The sequence below is a fragment of the Phaethon aethereus genome (assembly GCF_964289735.1).
Source record: "Phaethon aethereus genome assembly, chromosome: 6".
Classification (NCBI taxonomy): domain Eukaryota; kingdom Metazoa; phylum Chordata; class Aves; order Phaethontiformes; family Phaethontidae; genus Phaethon; species Phaethon aethereus.
The window spans coordinates 22,528,637-22,536,581 of NC_138580.1; positions in this window are offsets into that span (position 1 = coordinate 22,528,637).

Genomic DNA, 7,945 nt, shown 5'->3' on the forward strand with positions numbered 1-7,945 from the left:
TTACATTAAATTTTAAGTTGGACACATAGGGGAAACAAACAAGACTATCAAAGCATGCTGTGCTGAAGCCAGTGTTTATTTACTGAAGTCCAGTCACCAGCTTCTTCAGGATTTCAGAACTTGAGAGGGGTCAATCTCTCAATTTTTATTTTTTTTCCCAGAAATTCAGAAAATTTGTTTTCCTGCTTTCAACAGGCTTCTCAACAGCCAGTCACAGGACTTCCATTACCTCCTGTTATGTATGCTGACTGACCTCCATACCTGCTGGTCTGAACTAAAACCCTTTGGAGGTACATACTTCTGTGTAAGCCTTAGTTAATTTTGAAGGTGCTCACAGCTTTATGCATCGTCATAAACTTTTGTGTCCCTATTTTTAAGATAAACTGAAATGAACTTTGAATGGCAATACATATGGGATCAGATTATCAGGAACTATTCTGCATACAGTTGGTCTAAGTTCCCATTTTAGTTTTTTACAGCCCCTAATGACATGTGTCAGGTACTGCTGGACTAACCCTAAGCCCTTCTAGTACTGTTTTGGACGTTTCATTTACCAATACCTTGGCCATTTTCCGGGCTCTTTGCTGGGCCACCCATCAGTGTCCCGCCAGCAGGGAATGCCACCGCTAGCCCCGGAACAACCAACACGTTTGGCTGGAAAGCACTCGTGTACCTGCAGACGCAAGGCAGAGGCCTCCTGCCGCTCCAACCACACCGGCGCCTTCCCGCGCAGCGCCCAACCTCGCTTCAGGCGGCTGAGCCGGGGCGAGCGGCGGGGCGGGCGGCGGGAGGGGGCGGAGCGCCTCTGACGAGCTCGAGGAGGCGGGCGCCCCCCTCCCCCAACTGCTTCAGCTCCTTGCGAGCGGCCCCCGCCGCCTCTCCGCCGCCGGGCCGGGCTGTACCGCGGCCTACGACCTCCCTCCCTCTTCCCGGGCCGGGGTGCAGCTTCTCCCACCTCCGCGCCCCACCACCTGCCCTCCGCCGCGCCGCCCCCGGGGTCGCCCCCTCCCGCCCTTTCCTTCCACTGACGCAGTCTGTGCCGCACCAGCTCTAACATGGCGGCGAGGCGCTGAGGAGCGCGGGGCGACGCGGACCGCGAGCGGGGTGAGTGCCGGCGCCGCAGCCGGGCGCCGCCGGTTGCCATGCGGCCGAGCGAGGGCCGCGGCCTGGACGCTGGGGGTTCGCGGGGGTGGAGGTCGCAGCGCCGCGGGGCCTGAGCCTCGGTCACGGACTGGGGTGGGAGCCCCGGGCCTTCCCCGGCCTGCCGACGGGCCTCCGCCGGCCCGGCTTGGCAGCCGCTTCGGGCCGGGTATGGGGCAGTCGCGGTCGGCCGCGCCGGCTCCCCGCGTACACACGCCCCCTCGCAAGGCCTGGCGGCCCGTGTGCGAGGGGCGGGCGTGCCGGCCGGGGCGTCCAGCGCTTCTCTCGGGGGGCGGCCGAGGCACCGCGGGTGAGGGTGGCCCCTGAGAGGAAAAGGGGGGTGTGAGAAGCTGTGAGCGGGACCCGGAGGCAGGTGGGAGCAGGAGGCGTAGGTGAGGTGGCGGACGGGGCCTGGCGAACATTGCGCCAGGTGGTAGGGTCCGCGAGGCCGGGTATTGCCTCTCCGCAGCCTAACGAGACAGCGGGCCGGGCACGCCGCGGGTCAGCCTTGTCCGCTGCGGGTCTGCCTAGTCGGCCTCGAGTGCTGCTCGGTGCCTGCTCGGGAGTTTGAATGAGTCCTTCCTCCTCCCCTCGAAGGCGAAGTAACCGGGCTGTCTGCCTGCCACATGTTCTCCTCCCCCTCTGCAGGCCTCTCCTAAGGGAAGTGGAGCCTACAGGAGCTACCACGGCTGGCAGGAGGATCCTCTGCCTCTCTTTCAAGGATTTCCTAAGGCACTTCAGGGATTTTTATAAGTAATGAGTTTCAGGATCAATTTGTTTGCAGCCACGAACAAGCTATAAGTACTGTGTATATATGATTGTACTTTGAGTCATTGAGGAAGCTTTGAAGGAGAGAGGCTTAGGAGAAAAACTATTGAAACTGTGGACAAAATATCTATTGTAATCTAAGCATTGCCTTACAATTCACTCACAATTAGAAAAGTATCTTCCATAATGATGATAAGAAGTAATTTTTGCTAGTAGTTGCCTAATATTTGACTAGTTAAGTTAATTGTATTTTAGTAATTATCTGAGACCTGTTTTAAGAGGAACGTGATACCGTTTCTTTTGCATCAAGTGTTTTCTAAGATGTATCTTTTCTTCTGAGACAATATTTTGTTTTTCATGTTTTTGTTCTCTATTGCCTGTAGAAGAGGCTGTTCTTTGGTCAGGGATTGATGTTTTTAGTTTTGGTTGGTTTTTTGAGGTTTTTTTTTCTTTATCTTTTTTCCCCCATTTTGTTTCGCTATCCCATTCATTAATGCATTGGGGTCCAGCATGACTCAGATTTTTAGATGCCACCATGATAAAAATATGGAAATTCCACATGATTTATGAAGCATCAGTTTATCTAAACTCACAGAGCTTGATTTATCAGTTTTTAAAAATTATTTATAAAGATGCTTGAAAAAGTATAATTTCCTGTATATGAAGTGAATCTGAAGGGGAACATATAAAGGATACTGACATCAATAATCATCTGAGAGCACCCTTTGGGAATATATTTCTTATTACGACTTCCCATTTTTCCAGTCCTCTTCTGTGAAACAGGAACTTTTTTTTTTTAAAGTTAGCTAAGCAGTCATCAAAAGATTTTTTTTTTCTCTTCCCCTTAGTATCTCAGAGAATCTGTGGATTATGAGGGAATTTGGAGTGAAGAATACGTACTACAATGGAGGATTTTATTTCGCTGCTGCATGGTGTCTCCACTACCAGTTCACTCCTCCATGCCATGTGTGTTTAGGAGCCATCTTCCATTGGGAAGCAGAGTCAGTGAGTGCCAGGGAGCAAATCTAGCCATCTTCTAATGGATTGAGGTTTAGATGCGAGGCTGGGATGAGGCAGGGGAGGGATCTAGAGCTAAAGTAGTAGAGACAGGAAGAGAACATGAGAGTAAAAGATAATAGAACAAGCCTTTTTTGGTTATGGTTGGCAAATATGGCTCAGTATTAAGAACTGTTTCCTACTGTTGCATGGTCTTGCCTTACTCTCATCTTCAATAATGGGAGAGGACGAATTCTGCTTCTGAAATTTAGTTTGGGGATCCTCATGCGTAAATGACTTGGAGATTACGCCAGACCCTTTAAAAGCTTCTTTTTCCCTTTCATACAATGCTAAAACTTGCTTTTTCTTAGCATTTTATAGGTTTTAAAATCTAAATCAATAGTTTCAGACCTATGCTAATCCAGTTTCTGTTTACAAATAGTAGACTTGAAATGGACACATTTCTCTGCTGCTTCTGAGAGAGCAGTGAACACCAACAAAGGTACTTATGTGGGCACAGACCTAGGAGAAGACGCCTGTATTTTTTCCCAAATCTTAATGAGGGCTGAGCGTGAGGGGGGAGTACTTTCTGCATAAATTAGATAATAGAAGATCTTGACTAATGCTTGGCAGCAAAGCTTTTTACTTGCTATTGACAGGAGTGTGGTTAGATATTTTAACATCTCTTTCATTGTAGGTGTCTCTGTCCTAGGAAAATAAAACAAAGGGCATAATCTAGTAGGAACCTGTATTTCTGTTTAATTAGTTTAAGAGAACATTCCTACCTTCTCAGCTGAGTGTTATGTTCTCCCAGCTGAAATGTTACAACTGGATGTGTATTCCTTATATACTTTAGTTCAAGACGACTAAATTCATGTTAATGATTGCAAAAAAATAATGCTGAAAGTGATATAAATGAACTATACAGTGCAGTAGTGTTAGGAGTATGTACTGCATATTTAGTCAGGGCCTATGTGAAGATGATATTTTTCTTGAATCTCCCAAAGAGGATGGCAGGCTTTTGCCTCATGTCCATGGAAGACTATGGTTGATATTGCCAGGTGTCTCTTAATTTGATTTCTTTTTTAGGGGGGGAAAAATACTATGTCAATAGTCAAAAAAAGACTTGTAACATTATTCTAGAGAAGGAGGCCTGATGGAAAGTGGTGTCAATCACTTTTTTTCCTGCAGAAATATTCAAAGTCTTTGTGGTTGGCTTTTTCTCTCTAAATACCATTAGAAGGGACATTCAGGTTGAAAACCTGTAATATGTGATTTCTGATGATGAGTAGAAAGTCTCCCTACATAAATTTCATAGATGTTCTGTGTAGAATGCAAATGTGTTTTTATCTTGTGTTAATCATGTCTTAAGTCCACGTGATTGCAAAGACAGTATCCTAACCCTAAATGAAATGCTGCTATTCAGAGTTTTTTGATGGTGAAACGCAGAGGAAAAGATGCTGCTGTTTGGGGAAAATGGTGAGGAAATGATGGACATTGGAGGGTTGGGCTGGTTGGATTTTTTTTGTTCATATCTTCAGTGTCATCGTAACACAGCTGGAAACTCTGGAACAGGAATGGAATTAGGAACAAAATTTCATGTCTCCCATCTCACAATCATGATTTCATTTTCAATTTAATCCATACTGGAACGAACTTATAACATTCTTAGTCTATGGCTCCGCCAGCACTTCAAGCTGATAGGTGCTGCTGCCAAATCTTTTCTTGGAGTGGGGAGGAGAGGGTAGTTTTTATGCAGCTGGGTGGCCGCCTGTATGAAAGCTAGACATATGGATGTATGAGCCCTCTGCTTTGGTATCAGCTGACATTTATACTGTCTTCAAGTGACTGGAACCACAGCCTTAGTGAATGTGATCTATGTTCAGTATTCACTTTGTGTATTTGCATTTTCTGGACTCAAGGTTTTGCTTAAAAATATATTTCTGAAGATCCCAGATGTCTATCTGCAGTATAAATCAATGTAGTTTCATATTCCTGCATTTGTAGATGGCCTGAAACAAAATGCAAGGAATGGGAATTTATGCACTTCATTGTTCACTTCATTTGGACATTGAATGAAGACCAATGCAGAAGATAATTGTAAATGATGCAAGGAAACATACAAAGGCAAGGTCAAGGAGAGATTAAAAAGAGGGGAGAGCTGATGATGACAAAGAAAGAAGTGAAGGAATAGGACACAACATTTATTTTTCCTACTAAATGCATCTGTGCTCCAAATCTATTCTGCCCTGTGTAGGGGCAGAAATAAATAGGTGGTCCAGTGATCTGTTCAGCATAGTTACAAATAAAGGTGCCTCTACCCCAAAAGTCAGAAATACTACTGTATTGCTGCATGCTGTCAGCTCTTGTGAGATGCATGACACATTGGTAGTTCAGTTGGAGTGCATCTGTGAGTGCTTTCTAGCCTGTTTCAGTCAAAAGAAACTAGTTTATATAAAGAATATTATTGCCAGATCCTTGCTAGCACAGGTGATTTTTTTGGGGAAAAAAAAATTCTTCAAGATGTATTTTTAAGTATGTCAACACATCTGAGTGATAATATCTGGCTGAGAGGTGCTTGTGAACAGTTTGGGATGGTTATCTTTTTCCATTGACACAGATCATTTTGAAGGAGAAAGCTGTCTGCAGCCCGTCCATGAATTGGCCAGCTTTAATTCTGCAAATAGTTGAACAAAATAATAAGGCTGATGGATGTGTGAAGGGATGTGAACCTTGAGGGACACAGCTGGTGATGCATTGGTTATGGATGCAGCTGTTCTGACAAGACTAAGTATTTCTGCTGTATTTGTTTTATATACAAAAAGGGAATTACAGTTCAGCTTGGAGCATATTTGTGTTTATTGACAAACAGGCCTCTTTTGTTAGGTATACTGAAGTGGTGGTTTTGGTTATTTGGTGGGTTTTTTGGCATAGTTTCTTCTTAGGCTTAGTAAGAGGCTTCTCAGACAGGAGGTAGTTGAGAATGATGAATGGCCTGAACATTTCAGGATAGTACTTCGGTTCTTACATTGTCCTTTCTTACAGAGTTTTGGAAGGAAGAAGTGAGCTGACTTCTCAAGATTTCCCTTCTGCATAGCACATTTTTATGTGTATGTATAGTAAGCATCCTTGGGTTGACTTTACAGTCCTATTCCCATCACTAGTAAAATTCCATCAAGTTCACAATTAAAAAATATAAAGTACTGTGGGTTAAAAGTATCCACATTCTAATTGAAAATAAATTTGAAGAGAAAAATATTCAAGCCATGTAAGCCCTATTGTTACCAGACATGTAGTACTGTTGAGCGTTACTTGTAATTTTCTGTCTTGATTCTTGGTATGCTCAAATTGTTTTTCTTTGGTTCTGTATTTAACATTCATACCCCATGTACTTTCTTTTAATACAGGCAAGTTTTAGATGATTGGTATGTACAAGATTGTGTTTGGTATTAAATACTACATGAATAGAAATTAATAGTTTATGGATCATTTGTAACTCAGTAGTTTTCTCTGTCACACTTCAGGAGAGGGTCTGTCTGAAGTAATAACTGTGCAAAGGATACTTAAGTATATTGGAGAGGAAATGCTCACATGACTTGTAGGTAGGTAGGAAAAATGTCACTGATATTTTAGCCGAGTTTACTAGGCAACATCAGCTTGAGAATTAGGTATATTTACTTGGCCTGGTGTTTGTCCAGTCAGGGTGTTCATAGTGACCAGTTGACAAAACTGTCATTTAGAACCAGGTGCAGCCAGTATTTAGGGGATATTATGGGACAATTTAGGGAAAGTGCAGGCGACGTTGGAGATAGTATTTAGAACATGGACTAAACGTCATTTGTTCCACTGTTCATAAGGCAATGCAGAGATAGAAAAAAATTGAGCAAAAGTTGGTGAGAATAGGAATTCAGATAGAATTCTTCATTTCTTTCTTCTCTCTCCCACCCTGTTCTCTACAAAACCGAGTTAAAAACTAACTGACACAGGTATATTGACATGTATTTTACAATTTAGCTTTAGTCATTATTAATGTTTGAAATAAATTGTGTTACATATTAAGATAGTTTGATATTTAGAAGTTTATTTTATCTAAAATACTCTATATAGCTAAGGCATACTTCTATATTTCTCAAGTAAATTGCCTTGTAAAGCAGGAGTTAAATCCCTCCTCACTCGAGCACTACAGCTAAATGTCAACGTTTGGGTACAATCCATTGATCAGTTGTACTGCTGGTCCTTAGATGTCTCAGTTCAGTTGAAATGGTCAGTTCTGCCACCAAACTATTTATTGTAGCATTTGTGGTGAGAAGTTTTCTAGAAAAATAATATCCCCCTGCAGCTGTACAGACTATGCTGCTGCTGATAGTATGAGTTGATGGCTGTCCTTCGGGCTGGCCTCAGTTCTGAATGCAGTCTGTCCCCTCCCACTTGCCTCATTTCCCTTCCCTTGCCCGTGCTGCCACCTTCCTTGCACTGCCCCAGAGTTTGTGCAGCAGCATGGTGAGCTGGTCAGTCTTCTGCTAGACCGACAACATAAAAATTCTCAGGTACGGATGTTTTCTCCATTTGTTTCTCTGCCTGGCTACAAAACTTACTGTACTAATAGAAGAGAAATGGTAATTCAGGGAGAGGGGCAAGCAGACTGAGGCAAGCCTGCTGCTTTTGATGAGTCTCTGGCTTATGTGAATTAAGGTATTTGTTACACAGCTAAGAGGGTATCTAGTGAGATTCTGTATGTTTGCAAAGTCTTGTCATGCTAAAAATCCCATGAATGACAAACTACTGAGTGATGTTTAATTTAAATCAGTCCTGCATTGTTACTGTGATTTTTCCGGTGTAATCTTGGCAAAATGTTAGGACTGAAACTGAGCACAAGTAGAATATACACTAACGTGATTACACTGCTGTCTTTTGATTTCTTATAGCCTCTTGTTCTTAAGCTGAGAGTGACAGATGGCGACAATTGAATTTTTCGAGGCTGTTCTGTGGCACAGCTATGAGTGAAATTCCAGGAGAAATGCATGCAGTATGTTGGCTTGAT